Below are 27,027 nucleotides of genomic sequence, written 5' to 3' on the forward strand. Positions count from 1 at the left end.
GAAATCTTTTGGAGGGTCTCTACGAAAGTTTGATAATTTTCTAGAATTGGGTGTAGATTTTTTATTTCTGCATCCAGTTCCACAGCATATTCTGTCCATTTTCGCGTTTCCATCTTTTGCTGCTGAACGAGCATGGTAGCTTGGGATCAAGAGTCAGGGATAAGTTATTTATTTCCGCCCACTGTTCTGATTTATGTCCGTTGTCGTCTGTATGTTTGTAGCCCCATGATATGCTGTGGCACTTGAAGTCTCCTAAGATGAACTGTGTTTTCTGGTTGTTGAAGTTTGACGGGAAAGTCAAGTTTAACTTCTCTCCGGGCGGCTTGTATACTGACGTTACGGTGAAGGTGCTACACTCGACAGTCAGTAATTCTATGTTATTGTATGTAGTTCTGTTAGTTGATGTTATGGCCATCTCAGGTTTTGTGAAGACAGCGCTGCCATATTTAGGATGTGGATTTTCTATGGCTAATTTCATTCCTTCTATTTCTGGTCTTATTGACCCTCCTTTCTTGTGTGTTTCTTGTATACACAGTATGTCCCATTTGTGCGTGCGGCAAAGTTGTGAATGTGGTGTCACCGCCAGACACCACACTTGCTAGGTGGTAGTTTTAAATCGGCCGCGGTCCATTAGTACATGTCGGACCCGCGTGTCGCCACTGTGTGATCGCAGACCGAGCGCCACCACAAGGCAGGTCTCGAGATACGGACTAGCACTCGCCCCAGTTGTACGGACGACGTAGCTAGCGACTACACTGACGAAGCCTCGCTCCTTTGCCGAGCAGATAGTTAGAATAGCCTTCAGCTAAGTCAATGGCTACGACCTAGCAAGGCGCCATTAGTAACATTGCATGTATCTAAAGAGTCTCAATTGTATCGCCACAATCTCCAGATGTACCAAAAGGATGGATTAAAGTTAAGTATTCCAGAAGCTACGTACTTTTCTTTATAGCATTCATTACGTATCCTGTTTCAGACCTCACGCCATCCTGCTTTAGCTTAGCGCGTGCCTTTCGGCTTCCTCTCATTGTGTCTAGGCTGTCTTGTCTAGACACAACAGTGATATTATTTGTTGTTTGTTTTTGGTGATACCCTCTACGTTTAGGCTTACAATCGTCAGAGTTAGCTCTGAGAAGGGCCCATTCTTTTTGCTTTTCCGGTGTTGGAAGGATTGGTCGTCGTCTTTTATTGCAACGTTTCCGGGGGACGTCGGCATTATCTGACAGATGATTCTCGGTCTCTTATCTCAGATAGTGCTCCTTCCTTGTTCCGCTTTTCTGGGGAAACGACCAGCTTTAGATATATCACCCACAAAGGAGAGATCCAGCTGAAGAGGGTGAGCTCTCCCTTCATTTATTGCTAGTGAAATCGTGTCAGCAGGTGTTGCTTTCCGAGACATACTATGATTCTGCGCAATGGCACGACTTCCTACAGCTCCTCTGCATAGCAACAGTCTCAGCCTGGTGCTCAGTGATCACCCCCCTGTGGCCTTGCTGAGAACCTGTCCCTAGGGTGCGACTCTCATACGGCTTCGGCCAGGGCTTGCCCTTGCTCTATACCTCGCAGTGTTTTCATTGCTTGTCATGGCTACATCGTGTACAAGTTGGAGTTAAAAGTAAGAGAACAGCAAGACAGCATCAGTTATCCACTGTCAATAACTAGTACTGTGGTATATCAATTTTACCGACGTAAAGATTCTGATGAAATAGGAGTTTCATTCCTGATTTGTGGTGAAACCTCTTCCCCAAAACCTGTATCATCACATATGCTGTGTGTTTGTAGAACACACAGCAAATAACAGAAATCAATAATAATTCTAATGGAAATCCTTGCAATAGATGGAGGGGTTCCAGAATGAAATTTTCACTCTGCAGCGGAGTGTGCGCTGGTATGAAACTTGCTGGCAGATTAAAACTGTGTGCCGGACCGAGACTCGATGTCGGGGCCTTTGCCTTTCGCGGACAAGTGCTCTACCATCTGAGCTACCCAAGCACGACTCACGCCCCGTCCTCACAGCTTTAATTCCACCATTACCTCGTCTCCTGCCGTCTAAATTTCGCAGAAGCTCTCCTGCATACCTTCCAGAACTAGCACTCCTGGAAGAAAGGATATAGCGGGGACATGGCTTAGCCGCAGCCTTGGGGATGTTTCCGGAATGAAATTTTCACTCTGCAGCGTAGTGTGCGCTGATATGAAACTTCCTGGCAGACTAAAACTGTGTGCCGGACTGAGACTCGAACTCGGGTCGAGTCTCGGTCCGGCACACAGTTTTAATCTGCCAGGAAGTTTCGGATGGAGAGATAATATAACTAAGCACTACGATGGGACAAGGTCTCAAGAAACAGACGGCAGTGAGAAATTCATTTTCAACTGAGAAGACGGCCTAAGAGATAGAGAAGAAAATTCACAGGGTGCCATCTTTCAAGGAAGACAGTTGGGAGTCTGACTGGTGCCTCACTTAAGGACTGTTGGCAGTGAATTGGACCAGACAGGATTGCAATAGGCAGAGTAAATGAGTGCGAAAAAGAAAGAAGGGAAATGGTTATATACAATACGAATGCGATTTTGGGTAATATAAAGATATGGGGAAGCTATGATGACTACAGCAGAAGAAATAGGGGGAACAAATATTGAAAACTAATGCTCCTTACCGACCGTATGGCTACCAAGGTAGCACGTTGCAGAGCATGCATTGCCATACATGTTGATTACACTTCCTTTGAAGAAGTGTGTCTCGCACGTTGTAAAGTCCAGTCGAAGCGGAACTTTCTGTACCGTTCCAATGTTTTATTAAATTGCTAGCACGCAGAAATTATTAGCAAGAGTTTCTTCTCTTGCAGGTAATACCTCAGCTGGTGTCCAAGAGGAGAGAATGGACTAAACAGTGTTATTTATTGAATTTTTTTTCTGTTGTGTACCATGTTTCCCATTCTCCTTTCCTTTGTGCGGCCTGAACGGTATAAATGAGTGAGTGTGTGAACTAGCAAAAAGCTTTAGGCACAGATTGTAACACTGCATGAATGGTCGTTCTGGGATAAGGTAGTACCAACCCCCCAAGCGTGAACAAGTTTAGCAGAGACCAAGTTAGCAGGTGAGGGCAAAGATGACACGTAGGCTCTGTCAGGTTGGCGCGCCACCCCCACCACGTTTGTAAGCGGAACGGTTAGGCGAATTCGGTTGGAAGAGCACTTGTTCCTGGGTCGCGGTGCTGGACAGACATGGAGACGCAGCCCTCGTTTTGGTAATGTTAACCTAGGTATTAAATTGTTTGAAATCTGACCCGTAATGAAGTCCAGATGTTGAAATCAGGTGCGCAATTACCACTGAACCCCATAAGGGAATTGATTTTCGTAATTTACTCGAATTTCAGTAGACCTTGCGTGAGTGCCTTGTTCAGGCAACGCACCATGTGCCTTAAGCTCACGGTCACGTTATTGCTCTGTGCTTAACGGAAATTCACTCATTCAATGTATTTTAATCTGCTCTTCCATTTACAGTAATATTTTGGGGGTTTTTATTTATTTTCCGTATGTTTTCTTTGTGAACTTGCTTTCGCTCCATGTGGTCGGTTGGAGCAACCGTCGCATTGATAAATTGTAGTTTCGGTCTGAAAATATATTGTACACGATGAATAATCAAACGATAGTGAGCGAGAGTAAAATAGTGAAGGAATGATCGTGTGTGTCCATATTTTTCTGGGTTTCTGTTGGCTACTGAAACTTGGCCATGTGGGTTGAATGGGTTGAACAGCATTGAAGTGATGTTTATGTGCACCCCCATAACGAGTTGCATAACGAGTTGATTTGTTGGCGATGTTGTGCGTTAAGTATAATACTCGTGCCACTAGGAAAAGTATCGGATTTTAATGCCCACTGATTTTATAAAGATTTGCGAAATACTCTTCCACCCTGACCTAGTTTTGCTTGTATTGTCTTGGCGGAACTTGTTCTGAGTAATCTGTAGTAACTGAATGTAATAACCGAGGGTTTAGGTATAATTGTGCGGTTGTATAGAATTACATTGAAGCCAGGTCTGCGCTCCTCTGTCCCATTCCATAATTACGTGGCGAAACTGAACCATGTTAACTAGAGACCGGTTTCGATGATGTACATTGCAAGAGAAACACTAGTTGTTGAAATACCATCGGCACTGAATAAATATCAATTAATCTCTACCCTCGACTGATTATTTACTCCTTCCATCATAAAGAATAGGTGGCAGTCAGTACCATAGTCGAATTCTGGGTCATGAAAGCAAATAAATGCTATATAATGCTTATTAAGCCCTGTATAGGTGCCTTCTGTAGTGGTTCAAAAAAATGCGTTATCCGTTGCGTTCAAATTTCTACCGGTTCGTTAAAACCTTCCGCTAGAAATTATTAATATCCAGCAATAACTCGCAGGGGCCAGTAATTTCGTTGACCACACGAATTTAAGAAAACGTTTACTACAGACGGTAGCTTGCAGGAGCGGTAGGACATGTCAAAGCGACGGTAATCTACCTACATAGGTGGACTTTTACCATCACCAGTACTGGAAGGTTACGTTGCACAGTGGCCCAGCGTAAATTGCGGTGACTTCAGTGTAATTATTGTCTTTGAATAAAAGTGTCATTTTTGTTCGTCTCAGTTCGTTAATCTTTCAGTTACATTCTGTACTTCAGTGTAGCAGTTGTTTCTGTTAAGGGTAAAAGTGTCATCCAGCTATTATTTCACTGACACATCGTGCGAAAGTTACTTTACTCCTTAAGTTTTTCACACCAGTTATAAATAGGCTGTTTAGGTTTTTATGTTGGTAACGCCACATAGTGCTCTATATGAAAATCGCTGACTGCGCTGTGTGCAGTCTGTGGCTGGTTGGACTCGTCGTTGGAAGTTTTTCGCCTGTGTAGTGTTGGGCAGTTGGATGTGAACAACCCGTAGGGTTGGGCTGTTGGAGGTGAGCCGCCAGCAGTGGTGGATGTGGGGAGAGAGGTGCCAGAGTTCTGAGATGTTAATATGAGCGGACGATTTGGACGGGTGTCCGTCAGAAAAAGAAATTTGTTAAACTGGATGTCACGAATACATATATTATGACTTTTGAACAGTATTAAGGTAAATACATTGTTTGTTCTCTATCAAAATCTTTCATTTGGTAACTATGTGCCTATCATTAGTTAGTGCCTTCAGTAGTTAGAATCTTTTATTTAGTTGGCAGTATTGGTACTCGTTGTATTGCAGTAGTTCGAGTAACGAAGATTTTTGTGAGGTAAGTGATTCGTGAAGGGTATAGTTTATTGTTAGTCATGGCTATTCTTTTGTGGGATTATTGAAAGTCAGATTGCGTTGCGCTAAAATATTGTTTGTCAGTTTAGTAATGATGAAAATAAGCAACGAGAAAACTGTTCTAGTACGTTCAGTTTTACTCTGGAGTTTGAAAAACAAGTAACGTAGAAGTTTTACTAGCACAGTCATTCTTTACTTTCAGAGGGGAAGTTTCACAGTGTATATTCAAATGGTTGGATCAACGTCTTGATCGCAACTTGCGCAACGGAGAGGGAAATCGGCCGCAAAGACAAAAGCGTTATAACGATGTGCATGCGAACCGATACGTGACAATGTAGGTGACATTTGGGGAAACACAGGTTTAAAACAACTGACGACCTTTTGATAATATAAGAAAATAATATAAAAAACAATCCTATATAGTAACTAATAAGCGCACTTTAATGACTTCATAGATCCAAAGTTAATTAATGAGGAATTAATGAAGTAATGAAGAACTGATACCTTTGCTGTAAAAGGATAGTTCACACATATGTCCATTTTCATTTTTATATTTTCATACAACTACCTCCTGAAATACAAATTCCTTGTTAAACTGACTTAAACATACAAATAATACCTTACAGTAACATTAAAGTAAGATATTATTTATATGTTAAGTCAGTTGTTACAGCAATAAGTATTTCATTTGTCGTATGAATGAATAATATTTTGCGATATCACAATACTTTACCGGAGGGCTGTTATTTCATTTACCAAATTCCAAATGTGTGTGTTAGTATCATTTCTTTGTACACACGCTTACTTATTGTCAAGTATGGAAAACAAATAACTAACTCTGATTCTAGTTCATTAATCTTATAAAGAAAGCCCGTCAACGACGATATCATTAGAGACAGAGCACAAGATTAGACTGGGAAAGTAAGGGAGGAATCTCCCGATTCCTTTTGAGCGGGAACTTCCCGGCTTTGGCCTTGACATTTTTAGGGAACCCATGATAAACCAGATTATGGATGCGTGGACGAAGATTTGAACCGCAAGCTTTCCATATAATAGTCTCGTGTCTTAGCACTGCTCCATCTAAATTGCTCATAATGTATAGCTAACGGTTCTCACTTTTCGCGGAAGTTCACAAAGCTGGAATTACAGCAATCTGTGAAAAGTGCGTCTTACTTTATGTTTCTATATCTCTATTTATTTGCTTTTTTTCCAACACTTATATTTAAATAATGCATGGTTTATTAAATACACTATGTGATCAAAAGTATATGGACACCTGGCTCTAAATGACTTACAAGTTCATGGCGCCCTCCATCGGTAAAGCTGGAATTCAGTATGATGTTGGCCCACCCTTAGCCTTGATGACAGCTTCCACTCCCTCAGGCATAAGTTCAATCAGGTGCTGGAAGGTTTTTTGCGGAACGGCAGCCAATTATTCACGGAGTTCTGCACTGAGGAACGGTGTGGATGTCGGTCGGTGAGGCCCGACACGAAGTCGGCGTTCCAAAACATCTCAAAGGTGTTCTGTAGAATTTAGTTCAGGACACTGTGCAGACCAGTCCATTACAGGGCTGTTACTGTCGTATAACCATTCGGCCACAGGCCGTGCATTATGAGCAGCTGCTCGATCTTGTTGAAAGATCCATCACCTTCTCCGAATCGCTCTTCAACGGTGGAAAGCAAGAAGGAGCTTCAAACATGTATGTACACCTGTGCTTTGATAGTGCCAAGCAAAACAACAAAAGGTGCAAGCCCCCTCCATGAAAAACACGACCACACCATAACACCACCGCCTCTGAATTTTACTGTTGCCACTGCACAATCTGGCAGATGACATTCACCGGGTATTCGGGATACCAACACCCTGCAGTCGGACGCTACACTGTGTATCGCGATTCGTCAGTCCACACAACGTTTTTCCATTGTTCAGTCGTCCAAAGTTTACGCTCCTTACACGATGCGAGGCGTCGTTTGGCATTTACTGGCGTGATGTGTGGCTTATGATCAGCCGCTCGACCATGAAATCCAAGTTTTCTCATCTCCCACCTGACTGTCATAGGACATGCAATGGAACCTGACGCAGTTTGGAATTCGTGTGTGATGGTCTGGATAGATGTCGGCCTGTTACACATTACGATCCTCTTCTACTGTGGCCGACCTCTGTCAGTCAACAGACGAAGTCGGCCAGTACGCTTTTGTGCTGCACGTGTCCCTTCACGTTTCCACTTCACTATCACATCGGAAACAGTGGATCTAGGAATGTTTGGGAGTGTGGAAATCTCACGTACAGATGTATGACAGAAGTGACGCCCGATCACCTGACCACGTTCGAAGTCCGCGAGTTCCGCGGAGGGCTCCATTCTGGTCTCTTACGATGTCTAATGACTACTGAGGTCGCAGATATGGTGTACCTGGCAGTAGGTGGCAGCACAATGCACCTAATATGAAAAACGAATGATATTGGAGGTTTCCGGATATTATTGATGACATAATGTATATGTATTCATTTCCATGCGACATGTTTCATTGCTAAAAGGGAGTAGATCTGCAGAATAGGACATAGGATGATTAGAATTAAAGATAAAGCTCAAGGTATAAAAAATTAAAAGAAAAAAATGTTTCTGTTAAATCTGGATGTCGACCACAATAACTTAAGTGAAGTAAGGAAAAACGAAATCTCTTATAGAGAGACTGGTGTGTATGTTTACCAAATACTCTCACGTGCTGCTGACACCAAAGTGGCATATTATCCTTAAAGTGGTTGAACAGCCATATGACAATCGGACCCACCCATAAGAAGAATCAGACCAGCGATCTGGAGAGTGTAGGTTGGCGGAATGCAGTGTCTCTCTGTGGTGGATCACAGACGTGCTCTGTAGCGTTCATATCCACGTACTTTAGCCGCCAGACCAAGCGATGTATAACTTCATTGGCGAAAAATTCATGAGCCACAGCTGTTACGAACAGATATTATCGTCCATGGAGGTCTGGTCCAACTAAATCTCTAAAAAGCCACATGTCCGACTGCGACACTATGTTACCAACAAAGATGTGAAGTTCCATGGGCTGACCAAACAAGGTGGCATTATGACCACCCTTACACCAGGACCCGAGAACAACGAAACTGGATGCATTTCAATCAGTTTCTTCGTTGCATACAGCCTAGTATTTTTTTTTCTTTCTGGAGATGACTTTATTCTGCAGTGTGTATCGGTAGCGATCCCTAAAGAATAGATTCCTGCATTCATTAGCTGTAAGCGGAACACACTGGTGGACGCTTGACATTAAGGCAATTGCTCTAAGCTTTCTATACAGCATCGTACAAGAAACTAAGTTTTGAAGTAGCTGTAAGCTGACATCAATTTCGAAATGCAGATAACCACGTTTCAAATATCCTTCAGTTTCGAAATGCAGAGAACGCCAGATCGGTCTAGACTACGTAGTTACCTTAACTGATCTTTTTCTTTGGCTCACGATAGGCATCTTCTGTGTTTCGAAATTATCTCCAAAACCTTGAAATTAGAAACTCCTACCCTCCCACACCAGACAAAAAAGTTTTTCTTTTTATAATTGTTAGTCATCAGTATTTTGACTGGTTAGATGCGGCCCATCAACCTTTTAATCTCGGAGTAGAATTTGCAGTTTAAGTCCTCAATTATTTGCTGGATGTATCCCAATCTCTGTCTTCCTCCACAACTTTTACCCTCTATACTCCTCCTAGTACCATGGGAGTTATTTCTGGATGTATTAATACGTAGATATCCGACGTTGACCAGTACAGTGGTACCATGCGGGCTTCTAAGGCCTTCCAGTGAGTTGACGTAATGCGTAAAGAGTAAATAACAGATTTCTTCTGTTTTCCCTATATTCCTTTCCTTACCGACTCTGTGGAGAACCATTTCCGTGCTGTAGGAGCGAATGTAAAACTGTGTGTTTCTTTGTTTCATGCCTCGTGGATGAAGGAGCGATAGTGACTTACTGCGTTCTGGTAACTACTATTTATTGTAAACTAGCGCGGTAATATTGCCCGGAGCAAAAGTACCGACGAATGGTAGAATATTCTTAACGCACTCTGGTATCCAATTTCTTCTGATGGGGAAGGAAGTCGGCCGTGCCCTATCAAAGGAACCATCCTGGAATTTGCCTGAAGTGATTCAGGAAAATCAAGGAAAACCTAAATCAGGATGGTCGGACGCGGGATTGAACCGTCGTCCTCCCGAATGGTAGTCCTGTGTGCTAACCACTGCGCATCTCGCTCGGTAAAATCTGTTGGACTGACAAGGTAAGGAATGAGGAGGTTTTCCACAGAGTCGGCAAGGAAAGGAATATAGGGAAAACAGAAGAAGGGGAGACGTGATGATCGAATATCTATTAATACATCCAGGAATAACTTCCATGGTACTAGGAGGAGTATAGAGGGTAAAAGTTGTGGAGGAAGACAGAGATTGGGATACATCCAGCAAATAATTGAGGACTTAAACTGCAAATTCTACTCCGAGATTAAAAGGTTGATGGGCCGCATCTAACCAGTCAAAATACTGATGACTAACAATTATAAAAAGAAAAACTTTTTTGTCTGGTGTGGGAGGGTAGGAGTTACGATTCGCTGATGACATTGTTGTTCTCAGTGAAAGTGAAGAAGAATTACAGGATCTGATGAATGGAACGAACGGTTTGTGACAACAGAATATGAACTGGGCGTAAATCTAAATAAGACGAAAGTAATTAGAAGTAGCAAAAATGAGAACAGCGAGAAAGCTAACATAATAATTAGTGATCACGAAGTACATGAGGTTAAGGAATTCTGCTACCTAGGCAACAAAATAGTCCATGAACGAAAGAGCAAGAAGCATATAAAAAGCATACTAACACTGGTCAGGAGAAGTCTACTAACATAAAAGATACGTCTTAATTTGAGGACGAAGTTAATGAAAAAATGCGTTTCGAGCTCAGCATTATATGGTAGTGAGACATGGATTGTGGGGTAACCAGAATAGAAGAGATTATAATCATTTGAGATGTGATGCTATAGAGGAATACTGAAAATCTGATGGTTGGGTTGATTTGGGTGAGGAGACCAAAGAGCGAGGTCATTGGTCTCATTCTCTGTGGAGAACCTCCTCATTCCTTACCTTATCAGTCCAACTGATTTTACCGAACGAGATGCGCAGTGGTTAGCACACAGGGCTACCATTCGGGAGGACGACGGTTCAATCCCGCGTTCGACCATCCTGACTTAGGTTTTCCTTGATTTTTCTGAATCGCTTCAGGCAAATTCCAGGATGGTTCCTTTGATAGGGCATGGCCGACTTCCTTCCCCATCGTTCCCTAATCCGATGAGACCGATGACCTCGCTGTCTAGTCTCCTCCCCCAAAACAACCCAACCAACCCAACCCCAACCTTGCTGTCTTGTATAACGAAAAGGTTTACCGGCTATTAACAAAATTTATTTTCATAAAGCGTGTTTCTAAACTACCCTTACATACTCCTATGAATGGAAACTTGCCTGGAGACGAACCATCTTACTACCATATAATGCTGAGCTCGAAACGCATTTTTTCAATAACTTCGTCCTCAAATTAAGACGTATCTTTTATGTTAGTAGACTTCTCCTGACCAGTGTTAGTCTGCTTTTTATATGCTTCTTGCTCTTTCGTTCATGGACTATTTTGTTGCCTAGGTAGCAGAGTTCCTTAACTTTATGTACTTCGTGATCACTAATTGTGATGTTAGCTTTCTCGCTGTTCTCATTTTTGATACTTCTAATTACTTTCGTCTTACTTAGATCTACGCCCAGTTCATATTCTGTTGTCACAAACCGTTCGTTCCATTCATCAGATCCTGTAATTCTTCTTCACTTTCACTGAGGACAGCAATGTCATCAGCGAATCGTAACATTCGTATCCTTTCAGCTTGGATTTCAATACGACTCCTGAACCTTTCTATTATTTACTCTTTACGCATTACGTCAACTCACTGGAAGGCCTTAGAAGCTCGCATGGTACCACTGTACTGGTCAACGTCAGAGCCACCGTCTTGTTGCATCAATAACCTCCTCCACCGTGTAGTGCTTCCCGTCGAGTGCATTCTTCATTGGGCCAAACAGATGGAAGTCGGAAGATGCGAGATCCTGACTGTATGGGAGATGGCGATGAATGGTGCAATGAAGTTTTGTGAGATCCTCTCGGTTGCGCAGACTTGCGTGAGGCCTTGCATTGTCTTGGAGGAGGAGAAGTAGTTTGTACTCTTGTGGCGACGAACACTCGGAGGTAGTTTCTTCAATTTCCTGAGGGTAACACAACATACTTCAGAGGTGTTTCACCATGAGGGAGGATATAAAACAGAGTAACCCTTTGTGAGACCCAGTAAGCTCATGCAGCGAGGTGTTTGATTGTAATCCGTCGATCACGTCGAATGACAGTGCCTGTAAATTCCAACATTACGGCAGTCACACCTGCGTGCGCCGGTCGGCACGCGGGAAATCGACCTGGTTTGTGCGACCTTGTGGCGGTAATGACATATGCCTCGTCCCAAAGAGTTACCGTGTTTTTCTTCACTTCCAGGTCTCCGTAGACATTCTGCAAGCTCCTGCGAATATCTGCGTTGGTCTTGTTTTTCGCCAAAAGAAACTATGTAAATTAGTGACAGCTCTCTTCTTAGAGCGCATCTCCGTTACAAACACCATTTTGAAGGCTACGTATCGCACCGTCACCTATTGAAACTTCATGAAACTACAGCGGCTAGAGCAGTAATATTCGATAATGTCCCACAGCAAACTCTGCATTTTTTCAACCGAAATTTACCGAGAAAAGCGTTGCATTCCCTTATTGAATGTCCTTCTTATATAACGACAAGTTGTTGTCTAATGTTCTTACCAAAAATTGCTATTAGTACTTGATCGATTTACTTAAAATTCTTACACAATCCTTTAATAAAAGTTCCGATGGATAGAAAAGTACTTACTAACTAAAAACGTCGACATGTTCTCGAGCGATTTACTGCAATTTGTCGCTCTTCACTCTAATGAATATTCGGACGGACAAACGCTATATATTTTTAATGTATAAATGTATATCTATGCTATTATGTAAGTAGAAGTTGTTGTTTAACATTTTTATCAAAATATTAGACCCATTCGGATAGACGTAAGTTATACATTTTTAAATAGATATAATATACATATATAGCTATGTAATAGGGCAAGTTCTTGTCCGATTTATTTCAAATTTTTTACACGCTACCCTAACAAACATCCATGGACATAGGCTATATTTCTTAAATATATATGGTATGGTCATATATTTATGTAATACATATAATAGGCAAACGTTGTTAGCAAACATATCGGAAAAGTTCTTGACCGACATACTTCAAATTTTGTGCTGTGTTCCGCTTGAAAATGTGCATTTTTTTTTATTTTGGCAGTCCGTTTCAACTACGATTGCGGGAATTTAAACCATTACAGAAATTGCTTCTCCTGTACATACTCTTTCTCATTATACATATTTTTCAGAAAAATGACAAACACGAAAGTGGTGTTTTTCTTCCCTTCCTCACAGTAGTCTTTCACACTAAACTGGAACGTTGTATTTAAGACGTTTTAGCGTATGGTTACAATACTACTACGGAATCTGCATTTGGAATAACACATACAGACAAAACTCAAGGTCAGAGAGAGGGAAAGGAGATGAACGGAGAGGGGAGCAGGAAATGGACAGAAGGCAGGGCGTCGAGGAGATGGGTAGAGAGATAGGCGAGAAAGAGATTAGGACATATATCATATTCCCTTACAGATTTACGAATTGCGAAGCATTGTCGGCTACATTAGTACTCTACAATAAGAACAATGTGTAGCATCTCTAGGCCTGTTCTTGGTGGAACTTAATTTTATTTCATTTAGGGTTAAGCTGAAAGGTTCAATGGATCACAATAAATATGATGGATGTTTATAAAGTGACAGTTCTCCTTTCAGGGAAATCATGTCTCTTTAAGGTGGAACTAGTTATCTCATTTCCTGCCATTATCGAGATACTTAATTTGCTTCAAAAGCTTCTATAAAAGCCGTAATTACTCACGAAATTAGCAGACTTAAGTAAATCTGCTTTTAGTTTTACGACTTACCATTTGTAAAATTGCGAGAACTTTTCAAAAGTTATTTCCTCTCTTTTTCTAACGAAAAAATATTTTATAAGTCATACTGTGCCTAGTTAGTGAGTGTGGTTCATTTTTAGACTTTATGCTCTTGATAGCATGCATAGAGCGCTCTGTACTATGTAAATGTTATTTTCCTCAAATAATACGTCTCTTGCTACTTATTTCTATGAAGAATTGAAAGTAAATATCTGACCAAGTCTCCATGGGTGATCCAAATTTAACCTGGCACAGCGATACACTGTGGCTTGTCGATGACTTCCGGGAACGGCGAGCACTACCACTCTCACTTATTTTTATAATTACCGGACTCAGGTGCAGTGGGATGTAGTTAATTTAAATTAGTTATGTTGGCTGCAAGTAGCTATTTATTTTACGGTCTACTGGGTAGGAAATAAATTACAAAAAACCCGGAATAATGTTATAGCTTCTATATCTTTCGGTGAGGGACACGCAGAACCTATTACGACCCATTGAATCTACGATGCGTTCAATTTTATGCCTATTATCTTTTATCACCTTAAGATATATTGCGCATTGAAGGTTATCTGATGAAGTTCCCCCACATATGTTAATAATACGTGACTAACTTTTTCACCCTCCTCAGTAAATAGGAGTACAGTGTTTAATATAAGTGAATGTCTGTATTGTGTAGCAATAGAAACATGAACTACTTGCAGATACGTTTGTTCTAATACCTCACTACTCCACCGATATGCAAACGGACTCATAGAGTGGCAGCGATACAACACTGGCCAGTCACATTAGTTTGACCACGTGTCAGGCAGCTGCTAGGTGTGCAAGAAGCGTGTCACTGAGGAAGGTAGCCACACGGATGTCAAGCAATGTCGTTTCTAGTGCTGTGGCCGGCTGCGGCAGGTTTCTTAGTTGAGGGTCAATGGTGCGCAACAGGGCTACCGAGGTGGTCCCACAGGCTCTAAACATGGTTTAATCTAGGGGAGTTTCAGGTTATACACGACAACGACCATCTGTCCAATGGAAGCATGAAACCTAATTTATCTGAGAAAGCCACCTGTCGCCACTGTTCTCGTGCTAATTCCAGGTTTCGTTGCCGATGAAGAGCAGTCCGCATGGATGCAGGAACAAGGCGCATTTTGGGGAGGCCCATACGCTGCAACGTTTGCTGAACGGTCGTTGAGAAGACACTGTTCATGGGCCCTAATTTTATCTGGGAAGTCACTTGTTCAATAGCTGTACGTCTATTCGCCCGTGCACATCTCCGCAGCTGTGATTTATCCCTGTCATCTATGTCTCATAGCGCAGCAGAGTCAGAGCCAGTTTTGCGTGGCGCCATTTTGCCATGTACGCTATACTTTAACCACGGCGGCACGCAGTTAGTTTACAAATTAAGCCATTTCGGGAATGACTCCACCCCTGTTCCTAAGGCCAACTATCACGCCCATTTGGATATCAGATAAATCGGTCTGGTTCCATTTTACGACAACGACTTCACTGTTTGCCGCGTTTCCCCGACAAGTCTTACACACTCTCCACTGTTAGTGCTGCCACCTGGCTTCTGTAAGTTGTTATTGCGCACTTACGCCGAATAAAGGGGGTGGTCACATACTGGACCGAGTATTTCCGCCTTAGGCTGCCGCTTTCAAAGAGTGCGCGACAGACGCCTTCAGCCTTCAGCCGGCTACGGAAATAATCATTTATCTTTGAGGGTTGCACCAGCAGTTCGTATTTCATTACTAGAGTGGCTCTCCATTTTAGTTAACATGTGGCTTTCAAATGTAATCTTTTTCTGGAAGTCTGCTCGAGTGTGTGCCATTGTGTGTGTCGGTTTTCGCTTTAGATAATCGGTACTTCTTCGGGCTCATGTTGATTGCAGTAGTAACTTTAACTCCCTTCTTAATTTTCAGCTATCAAATTATCGCCTATCGAGGTTACATAGTCCGCGGCAATGATCTTCCTAGATTAGTGTTACTGAATGACAGTCAAATGGCATCAAGGAACTAAATATTTCCCGAGTTTACTAGTGCATCAACAGGTCAATTTTTTTTTAATAGTGCTAATAGAAGCCGATGCTTCAGCATCAACAACCACTGGTAATTAGAAACAGATCTAAATACACTGGAGAGCCAAAGAAACTGATACACCTGACGAATATCGTGTAGGGTCCCCGCGAGCACGACGTGGCATCGACTCGATTAGTGTCTGAAGTAGTGGGGAATTGACACCATGAACCCTGCACGGCTGTCCATAAATCCGTAAGAGTACGAGAGGTGGAGATCACTTCTGAACAGCACATTGCAAAGCACCCCAGATATTCTCGATTGGAAGTGTTTAAACTCAGAGAGTGTTCCTCGAGCCACTCTGCAGCAATTCTGGACATGCAGGGTGTCGCATTGTCCTGCTGGAATTGCCCAAGCCCGTCGAAAGGCACAGCGGACACGAATGGATGCAGGTGAACAGATAGGATGCTTACGTTCATGTCACCTGTCAGAGTAGGATCTAGACATGTCACGAGTACCACATCACTGAAACTGCACACACTCCACACCATTAGACAGTCTCCACCAGCTTGAGCAGTCCCCTGCTGACATGCAGGGTCCATGGATTCATGAGGTGGTCTCCATACCCGTATATGTCATCCCTTCGATACAATTTGAAATGAGACTTGTCCGCCCAGGCAACATGTTTCCAGTCATCAACAGTCCAATGTCGGTGTTGACGGGCCCAGGTGAAGCGTAAAGCTTTGAGTCATGCAGTCATCAAGGGTACACGAGTGGGCTTTTGACTCCCAAAGCCCTTGTCGATATTTCGTTGAATGGTTCGCACGATGACACTTGTTGATCGCCCAGAGTTGATATCTGCAGCAATTTCCGGAAGGGTTAACTTTTGTCGTCGCTGGTCCCATTCTTGCAGGATCTTTTTTCGGAGCAGCGATGTCGCAGATTTGGTGCTTTACCGCATTCCTGATACTCACAGTACACTTGTGAAATGGTCGTACAGGAAAATCTACCTCGGAGATGCTGTGTTTCATCGCTCGTGCGCAAAAACTCACTTAAATCTTGATAACCTGCCACTGCAGGAGCAGTAACCGATCTAACAACTGCGATAGCCACTTGTTGTCTTACATGGGCGTTGCCGACAACGGGCTCAGCAGTGGTAGTTGGAGTTTGGCATTGGTCTGAGCAACACGTTCTGGAGCGAGGAGGCTCTCCTGGAAGACGTAGTTACATTGAGCCTCGGGTATGCCGTTCCAACGCCCATACAGCATGGCAAAATTCCATAGGCACTAAACGGAAAAGTATTGCGACGCTAAGAAGAATTAAAGTGCCGATACGTCAAGAGCCATAGCTGTGGCTGTATGTGAGCTTTGTGCCTCGCCATTTCGCCGCCTGCCAACCGCCGCATCGATACAAACAGGTTGAAACTTTTAGTACTGTATTCGTATGGACCAGTGTTACTTTGGTTCCATACTGTTCAATAACAACTTAAATTTTACCAGAACTTTCCTATCATTTAATTATCCTCACAACTAACCTAGACAGTGTCCTTTCCAAATGTTGTGCAATCCGAGTGTCCCGAGATGAAAAATTAAAGTTTCTGTTAATAATCATTACCTGCAGACCTACCTATGTTAGAATGGTGTTTAAGGAACTGTTTTGTTAATGAACCAGTAAATGAATAACAAAGGTCTGACAAAGTTGGAAGATAACTTTAATATTGATTTAGTAATGTAGTTTAATTATTTCGAGACAGATATAAAGCTATTTAAATGAGTAGGAAATAAGATTAAGAAAGTAGTAACTCACATATTGGAAATCTTGAGCGCATAACGGTGTCAGTAATTAATTTTTTTAATACAGTGATCACAACAGTTTCACGGTCCCCCCCCCCTTTTATATTCATTTGAATTCTGAAGTGCTCTAAATTGATTTGACCAACAAAAGTTAAAGTCAATGTAAAAGCCAAAATTTATCTGTGTTTTATCTTTATCAAAATTGACATTTTGTGTGTGGCTCGAAAGTGCTATTTCTAGGGTAACCTATGCCCGATTTTAATCAGATCAATAGACAGTACGAAGTTTGGTAGTATACATTATAGTGTGGTGTTATGTATTCATAGTTTTTCCATATTAGAACAGAAAGTGAAACTCAGTTCAATAGATTTTCTGGTTCTAAAATTTACTATATTATGCAGTGTTACTACGTGTTGTTTTGCATGAATATACACCAACTTGTACAGGCTGCCGATCGTATTATTAACAAATTGGTAGCATCTTCTGTGTTGCTTTTTGTCCGTCCTGACGTGTAGTTGCATTTCGGACTTATTTGACGTATCATTGTTATTACAGAGTGGGTGTAAGTCTGATTAGCCACCATTTAGGTACACGTGGTCAATATCTATACAAAAATCCTGTCTTGTAAGGTGAACCCCATTCACTTATCATAGTACAGGCATTAAAGAGTATTGTGTGCCCCACGCGCACGTACAAGTGGCTCCCGGTGACAGGACATCCAGTTGTTGTCGGCCACAAATTAACGTGAATACCGAACAGTGGATGTTCAGTGGCAAGAATTGCAATATTATTTAGTAAAGTAAATAGCAGTGAACGTCAAGTACGATAGTGAGGTGTAATTTGCGTTCAGTATGGAAAAGATCGTAGAAGATGTGCCGAGCGTAATGGAAGATGCGGCTGGGAATGACAGGAGTGTACGCAGTCAGATAACAGATGGCGTTAGCGGAAGACAACTGGCGTACATACAATACCACGAACATGTTAACGAACAGATCGAAATGTCGAGATTGCGTAGAACACAGCAAAGAATAAAACAGGAAGTAGAGGATGACTTTGTAGATGATAATGGGTATGTGAACGAATCCACTGAGATGTTTGATTCACCACAGATAAAGAAAGAACCGAAAGAAAATTTTGATGTAGGATCGGAACACACCGATTTCGTAGAACAAAACAGCGTGAAAATTTTAAGCATGAACGATTTATTTGAACAATTAACCAAACAAATATCAGGACAGAATGATCAGCTTAAAACACACGTTGACGAGCAGCTTAAAACACAAAGTAATCAGCTCAAAACACAGAATGATCAGCTTAAAGCACAAGTCGAAGAACAAGGAATTAAAATTAGTAAACAAATAGAACAGGTAGAACAAAAAGTGGGTAAATTAAGTTCTGTAGTAAATACTATGAAATATGAAATTGACACAATTAATAAAAATTGGGATACTATACAGGGGGAAATTGACAACATTAACAGTAGGTTTGATGTTGAAATTCTCAACATCCAAGAGAAAGTAGAGCCTCTAGTTGAAACAAAAGTAGACGAAAAAGTTTTCGGTCTTAAATCTGAGCTCGTAAACGAATGCCAACATGGAATCTCACAGTTGAAAAAGGCGGTTTCAGATACTGAAAGAAATTTAGGCGAAAAAGTTATCGGATGTGTGCAAAAGTGAACAAAATTTTCGATCTCGAGAGTAAAATCAAAGATAGGCCTGGTGTTGTCTGTAATGTCACGCCACTTACGAAGCTGTTGGAAGGTGAGGAGCGCTTCGATCCCGCCAAGAAACATAACGGGTGGCATCCGTTGGATTTCATCAAAAATTGCGAGAAGATGTTTCCTGAACACTTGTCTGGTCAGGAGAAGATAAACGTAGTAATTAGCGCCTTAGCAGGTGACGCTAAGCGCTGGTGAATTAACTTGAATACCGAACTAATAACGTTCGAAGAGTTTAAACAAAAATTTACGGAAGAATACTGTTCCGAACAAAAACAGGATCATTTGTGGCGCGAGTTTATCATGGCCAAACTTCATGATAACAGGGGCAGGAATTCTTTGAAAGATTTCTGCGAATATTGGTACCGAAAGTTGACACATTTAAGACAGAGAAGATCCGATTCTGAAATCATATGGGAGCTATATAAAAAGCTTCCAGAAGATTCGAAGAGATATGTGGGAAGCAATCATTGCAGCTTCCAAGCGTTTCTCGAAAGGATCGAAGACGAAGACCACTGGCGCGAAAGTCGTGCCAATTATCAGAAATTTAGTAACAGGAATAACCGCAATAATGACGAGAGAAATGACGGCGATGGGTTTCGCGTCAACATGATACAGAGAGGTAGAGGCAGAGGAAGAGGAAGAGGGAGTTATCTAGGTCGTGGTAGAGGGTACACCGCGCAAAATAATAACGACGCGGGAAACTGATTTCCGCGAACATTGCGGGCCAAATGGAAGCGAACAGAACATACCGGCCCCGATTTAAGAAACATTACTGGACTGACAGTAAAGTTATGAGACAGCTTAGAGACAGGCGTGAAATGACGCAACGTGTTGTTGCGAAACAAGCGTCAGGTGCGAGCGCAGATGATTCATCTTTGCCGCGCAGAGCGATACATGTTAACAGGCGAGTGGAGCATCAGAGGGCAACGGCCCAGTCTAGCAGAACAGATGTTCAGAGAGAAGCCGCTAACAAGTCGGCAGAATTAGGTACAAACATTGCCATAAGAGCTGGTGAATACGTTACGAGTGGTAATTCCGTGGCGAAGGAAATAGTAGATGGAACAGTGGATACACGGAGAGGTGCGGTTAGCAGTGTTAGCAATGAAGTAAATGGCGAGAATGAATTAGCAGAAGTAACTGATTGGCGTGTGCAGATCGACGGTCTGTACAAGGGCCTCAAGCAGTGTGAGTGGGAGGATTTTAAGAAGGAGTATGAAGCAAGGAGGTTAATTAGTGGAAAAGGAAATAGTAGGGACGTCGATAAGGTGACGTGGCCCGAATTTAAAGAGGAGAGAGTAAATAGCGCCGCGCAAAGTAAGCGTGCTGCCGATAGGACGAAGGTTAAAGATAGAAAGGAATTGGTGGACGAAATCCTAAGCATTGATGAGGAAGTATATTCTGTTAACGATCCGCCAACAGTACGAGCTGTTACCGAAAGGCACTGTGTGGAAGGGGCAGGTAATTACCTAAGAACAAATGAAGTCCACGAGGATTACACTAAATATGAAGTAACAGTGGATGTGAGTAAAGCTGATAATGAGGTCGTTTTGTCAAAAGAGGATACTGAGTTAAAATCAAAGCCTGACGAAAATGCAGAGGAAGAACTTAGTGCCTGTCTCAGAAAAGCTTTTATGTTTGAACCTGAAAGTGATCCAGAATGGTCGGATTCGGACGATAGTTCAGACGATGAGTATTTAGGTACTAGTGAAAACAATTGGAATAGAACTAATTGCGATATTGTACCTACTGATGACGAAGTTTCAAAACAAAACCCAGATGTTGAGACTGAATACAGAAAAAAGGACCCACCGGATGACGCAGTGTTATTGTTACAAAGAGTTCAAGTAAGGAAAGACTTTGAACTCCAGAAACCGAGAAAGCCACCAGATATAAATGGTTCACAGATCAAGAACGTATCTTGGGTCTTGGGACGGTGTCACAGTCGACCAAGGTGTGTTGCAAAAAAAAAAAAAAAAAAAAAAAAAAAAAAAAAAAAAAAAAAAAAAAAAACAGGAAGGGGCATGATTTAGAGCCTGAGGCAGATTTATATTGGACTTTGAGAATGTCATGAACACCTTACATCATGAAACTACTGGGTTCCCACCGGAAGAAATTTTGTTAGGCAGCAGAAGTAAAAGTTTAATTGAGGAAAAACTAGAGTTTCCATCTTGTACAAGTTTGGGGTTGGGCCGAAAGAAAGAATTAGTCAGAAAAAGAGAAAAGCAAAAAGCTGAATCTAGATCTAAAAGACATGATAAAAATCTGAAAGTTTCAAAATTTAAAATTGGGGATTATGTTCTTTTAAAAACCCACGAAAAATCTAGTGAACTGAATCATGAAATTTCTAAATTTAAATATATTTATAATGGACCGTATATAATACAGAACATTCCACACGATAATGCTTACTACCTGATCTACCCAAAATCCAAGAGTCATTTAGGTGTAAGAAACGTTGTGGACCTGAAACTGTATGTTCCTAGGAGTGAGTAACCTAAGTACAATCAGAAAGCAATCTGCAGTAAATGTGCTGTATCTAACGATGAAATTATTTTCTTCTAAATGTAACAAATCTTTGTAAATATATGTATACCAATGTCAGTGTGCTAATGTACTTATGTGAGTTTCAGATTACCAAATGTGTTATAAATATAGAGATGTATGGAGAAAAGGGCTGAAAAGAAAGGGTAAATGTTGCAAGCCAAATAAACGATGGGACTGCCAAAAACCAAAGAGGGCAGATAAATAGTCAAAGGAGAATTGTAAGTGTGGTACAAGTGATGTGATAAAATGATGCGAAATGGACTGCCCAAATCTGAATAATAGGCAGCAAATATGTTTAGTAATTTTTCTAAATATTATTGTGTGTTTATTAGTAAATAAGGAAATGGACTGCCATTCAATGCAAGCAGGAACAAATTGTCTTATAGTGTATATAGGTATTTTATATGCTTTGTAGTTAAGTGTTTGTGTTTCAACTTTTGAATTTAATTCTCTAGAAATTTAATAATAAGTAATTTACTATTTAAATCATGTTCTGATAGGATGTTGGACTGTGCCAAAGGCACTTAAGTAAATGATAGGTAAATGTTCTCGATATATTCAAAAGTATAGACCTCTATAATGTGCGAGAAAGGAAGTTTAGTGATACAAAAATTTATGATGGTACATTCACTCAATGATTCAGAACCACTGTATAAATATAAAGTTTAGTGTTCCCATCAAATTCGCAGTTAGTGAAATTTACTGGAAACAGGGGCATGTGTAACAACAATGACGTTGTACGATTGTACATATAAATAATTTTTTTTTCCATCTGATTTTTCGTTAAACTTGAGTAACTGATGTTCTGATTTCATTTGTTTTCTTGTTTCATGCCATTGTGTTAAGAAAACTGTAAACAATTTTCAATGTGAATATTAATGTTTATGTCAAATATCAAACAATATTGTAATAGAATTGAAATGTAACAAATGTTGAGACTATTGTAGGATGTTTAAAATTGTGACTGTGCGTCTGGTCCATACGTAGGCAATGTAGCAATGTATTAGGATATGTAGAATGCAAAACTTCAGGTGAATACCCTGTCTGTAAGGGAGCGGTAAAAGGTGGATGGCAGGCGAGCGCTGGAAAATGCACGCGGGAACTGTACGGCACAACGGGCTCAGCAGTAGTAGTTGGAGTTTGGCATTGGTCTGAGCAACACATACTGGAGCGAGGAGACTCTCCTGGAAGACGTAGTTTCTTTGAGCCTCGGGTATGCCGTTCCAACGCCCATACAGCATGGCAAAATTCCATAGGCACTAAACGGAAAAGTATTGCGACGCTAAGAAGAATCAAGAGCCATAGCTGTGGTTGTATGTGTGCTTTGTGCCTCGCCATTTCGCCGCCTGCCAACCGCCGCATCGATACAAACTGGTTGGAACTTTTAGTACTGTATTCGTATGGACCAGTGTTACTTTGGTTCCATACTGTTTAATAACAACTTAAATTTTACCAGAACTTTCCTATCATTTAATTATCCTCACAACTAACCTAGACAGTGTCCTTTCCAAATGTTGTGCAATTCGAGTGTCCCGAGATGAAAAATTAAAGTTTGTGTTAATAATCATTACCTGCAGACCTACCTATGTTAGAATGGTGTTTAAAGAACTGTTTTGATAATGAACCAGTAAATGAATAACGAAGGTCTAACAAACTTGGAAGATAACTTTAATATTGACTTAGTAATGAAGTTTAATTATTTCGAGACAGATATAAAGCTATTTAAAATAGTAGGAAATAAGATTAAGAGAGTAGTAACTCATATATTGGAAATCTTGAGCGCATAACGGTGTCAGTAATTAATTTTTTTAATACAGTGATCACAACAGTTTCAAGGTCCCCCCCCCTTTTTTTATTCATTTGAATTCTGAAGTGCTCTAAATTGATGTGACCAACAAAAGTTAAAGTCAATGTAAAAGCCAAAATTTATCTGTGTTTTATCTTTATCAAAATTGACATTTTGTGTGTGGCTCGAAAGTGCTATTTCTAGGGTAACCTATGCCCGATTTTAATCAGATCAATAGACAGTACGAAGTTTGGTAGTATACATTATAGTGTGGTGTTATGTATTCATAGTTTTTCCATATTAGAACAGAAAGTGAAACTCAGTTCAATAGATTTTCTGGTTCTAAAATTTACTATATTATGCAGTGTTACTACGTGTTGTTTTGCATGAATATACACCAACTTTTACAGGCTGCCGATCGTATTATTAACAAATTGGTAGCATCTTCTGTGTTGCTTTTTGTCCGTCCTGACGTGTAGTTGCATTTCGGACTTATTTGACGTATCATTGTTATTACAGAGTGGGTGTAAGTCTGATTAGCCACCATTCAGGTACACGCGGTCAATATCTATACAAAAATCCTGTCTTGTAAGGTGAACCCCATTCACTCATCATAGTACAGGCACTAAAGAGTATTGTGTGCCCCACGCGCACGTTACAACTTCACCTCCTGCCACTAATAGTAGTAACAGCAGCAGTAATAATAATGATAATAATACCAATATTTATAGCGGGATGTGTACGGGTGGGTTGCTATTCCCATACTGGGTGCCTCACCAGGTGGCGGGTAAAGGAACGCCCATCACATTTGAAGGATACCGAGAAAACTACTCGGGCCTAAAATAGCACAGCAAATCCAGGAGTACGGCATCCAGAGTCGGCGGCTTCCTGGTTAGTGTATGTCTACCCAGAGGCTGCGGCTGCAAATGGATGATCCAGCAACTAACAATCCCTGGATGTAACCTCCCAGTGGAAACACTGGACCAACAAGATCACAGGCCTTGGGGAAATAAAGTTAATTGTGGGGTGTTATTACCGGCCACCAGGTTCCAACGTGACAATTCTAGAGTCATTCAAAGGGAGTCTACATTCTGTAACGCAGAAGTACCCGGATCATGCTATATTAGTCGGAGGAGACTTCGACCTACCTATTATACTGGGATGTCTATGGATTCATTACAGGTGGTACAGACAAGCCGTCGTGTGAATTACTTTTGAACACATTATCCGAAAACTGTCTTGAGCAGCTAAATCGACAGCCAACGAGTAATGGAAATATTTTAGATCTGGTAGCCACGAACAGACCACACCTCATCGACGGTGTCATTGTTGAGACAGGGATTAGGGATCATGATGTTGTCATTACGATTATGATTACGAAAGTCAAAAAGTCGGTCAAGAAGGCTAGGAGAGTATTCTCACTAGAAAGAGCAGACAAGCAGTTGTTAGCACCCCATTAGTAAATGAATCGACCTCATTTACTTCCGGTACGATGGACGTGGAAGAATTATGGGCAAATTTTAAACACATTGTAAATCATGCATTGGACTAGTATGTGTCGGATAAGTGGGTTACGGACGGAAAAGACCCACCGTGGTTTAACAGCGCAATTTGGAGAATGCTCAGGAAGCAAAGACAGTTGCACTAGCGGTACAAGAAAGATCGGGAGAACGAGGACAGGCAAAAGTTAGAAGAGATTCGTGCTGCTGTAAAAAGAGCGATGCGCGAAGCATTCAACCACTACCACCGCCCTACCTTAGCAAAAGATCTTGCTGAAAACCCAAGGACATTCCGGTCTTACGTAAAATCGGTAAGCGGGTTGAAGGCTTCCATCCAGTCACTAAATGATCAGTCTGGCCTGGCAACGTAAGATAGCAAAACGAAAGCTGAAATTTTAAATTTGGCATTTGAGAAATCTTTAACGCAGGAGGATCGTACAGACATACCGCCGTTTGAGCGTCGTACAGATTCCAGTATGGAGGACATAGTGATGGACATCCCTGGGGTTGTGAAGCAGCTGAATGGGTTGAAAATAAATAAATCGCAAGGTCCTGATGGGATTCCAGTTCAGTTTTACAGAGAGTAATCTACTGTATTGGCTCCTTACTTAGCTTGCATTTATCGCAAATCTCTCTCCCAACGTAAAGTACCGAGCGACTGGAAAAAAGCGCAGGTGACGCCTGTATATAAGAAAGGTAGAAGGACGGATCCTCAAAATTACAGACCAATATCCTTAACATCGGTTTGCTGCAGGATTCTGGAACATATTCTCAGTTCGTATATAATGAATTTCCTTGAGACAGAGAAGTTGCTGTCCATGCATCAGCATGGCTTTAGAAAGCATCGCTCCTGCGAAACACAACTCGCCCTTTTTTCACATGATATCTTGCGAACCATGGATGAAGGGTATCAGACGGATGCCATATTCCTTGACTTCCGCAAAGCGTTTGAATCAGTGCCCCACTGCAGACTCCTAACTAAGATGCGAGCGTATGAGATTGGTTCCCAAGTATGTGAGTGGCTCGAAGATTTCTTAAGTAATAGAACCTAGTACGTTGTCCTCGATGGTAAATATTCATCGGAGGTGGGGGTATCCTCTGGAGCGCCCCAGAGAAGTGTGGTAGGTCCGCTTTTGTTTTCTATCTACATAAATGACCTTTTGGATGGGGTGGATAACAATGTGCGGCTGTTTGCTGATGATGCAGTGGTGTACGGGCAGGTGTCGTCGTTGAGTGACTGTAGGAGGATACAAGATGACTTGGACAGGATTTGTGTTTGGTGTAAAAAATGGCAGCTAACTCTAAATATAGATAAATGTAAATTAATGGAGATGAATAGGAAAAAGAATCCTGTAATGTTTGAATACTCCATTAGTAGTGTAGCACTTGGCACAGTAACGTCGATTAAATATTTGGGCATAACATTGCAGAGTGATATGAAGTGGGACAAGCATGTAATGGTAGTTGTGGGGAAGGCGGATAGTCGTCTTCAATTCATTGGTAGAATTTTGGGAAGATGTGGTTCATCTGTAAAGGAGACCGCTTATAAAACACTAATACGACCTATTAGTGAGTACTGCTCGAGCGTTTGGGAAACCTATCAGGTCGGATTGAGGGAGGACATGGAAGCAATTCAGAGGTGGGCTGCTAGATTTGTTACTGGTAGGTTTGTTCATCACGCGAGTGTTACGGAAATGCTTCAGGAACTCTAGTGGGAGTCTCTGGAGGAAAGGAGGCGTTCTTTTCGTGAATTACTACTGAGGAAATTTAGAGAACCAGCATTTGAGGCTGACTGCAGTACAATTTTACTGCCGCCAACTTACATTTCGCGGAAAGACCACAAAGATAAGATAAGAGAGATTAGTGCTCGTACAGAGGCATATAGGCAGTCGTTTTTCCCTCGTTCTATTTGGGAGTGGAACAGGGAGAGAAGATGCTAGTTGTGGTACGAGGTACCCTCCGCCACGCACCGTATGGTGGATTGCGGAGTATGTATGTAGATGTAGAAGGAACCATGACCCGTGCGAGGAATAACAAGAATACCCTGGGTGGTCACCCATCCACCCATCAACAGACGGCAACCAGGAACTCGTATGCTGGGGAACCTGGACGTACACGATCTCAGAGAAAGTTCCCTGGCAAACTTCCACAGAAAACATTTATATTTCTTGGGTACTTCAACATAACCACACTGATCCAATCATGAAAACTGCACGACGTAACATTAGACCTCTACAAACAGAATATAAAGATACTTGCCTGCAGTAACCCTCATGACAGACGAAGACAGA

Source organism: Schistocerca americana, chromosome 4 (genome assembly GCF_021461395.2).
Source record: "Schistocerca americana isolate TAMUIC-IGC-003095 chromosome 4, iqSchAmer2.1, whole genome shotgun sequence".
NCBI lineage: Eukaryota > Metazoa > Arthropoda > Insecta > Orthoptera > Acrididae > Schistocerca > Schistocerca americana.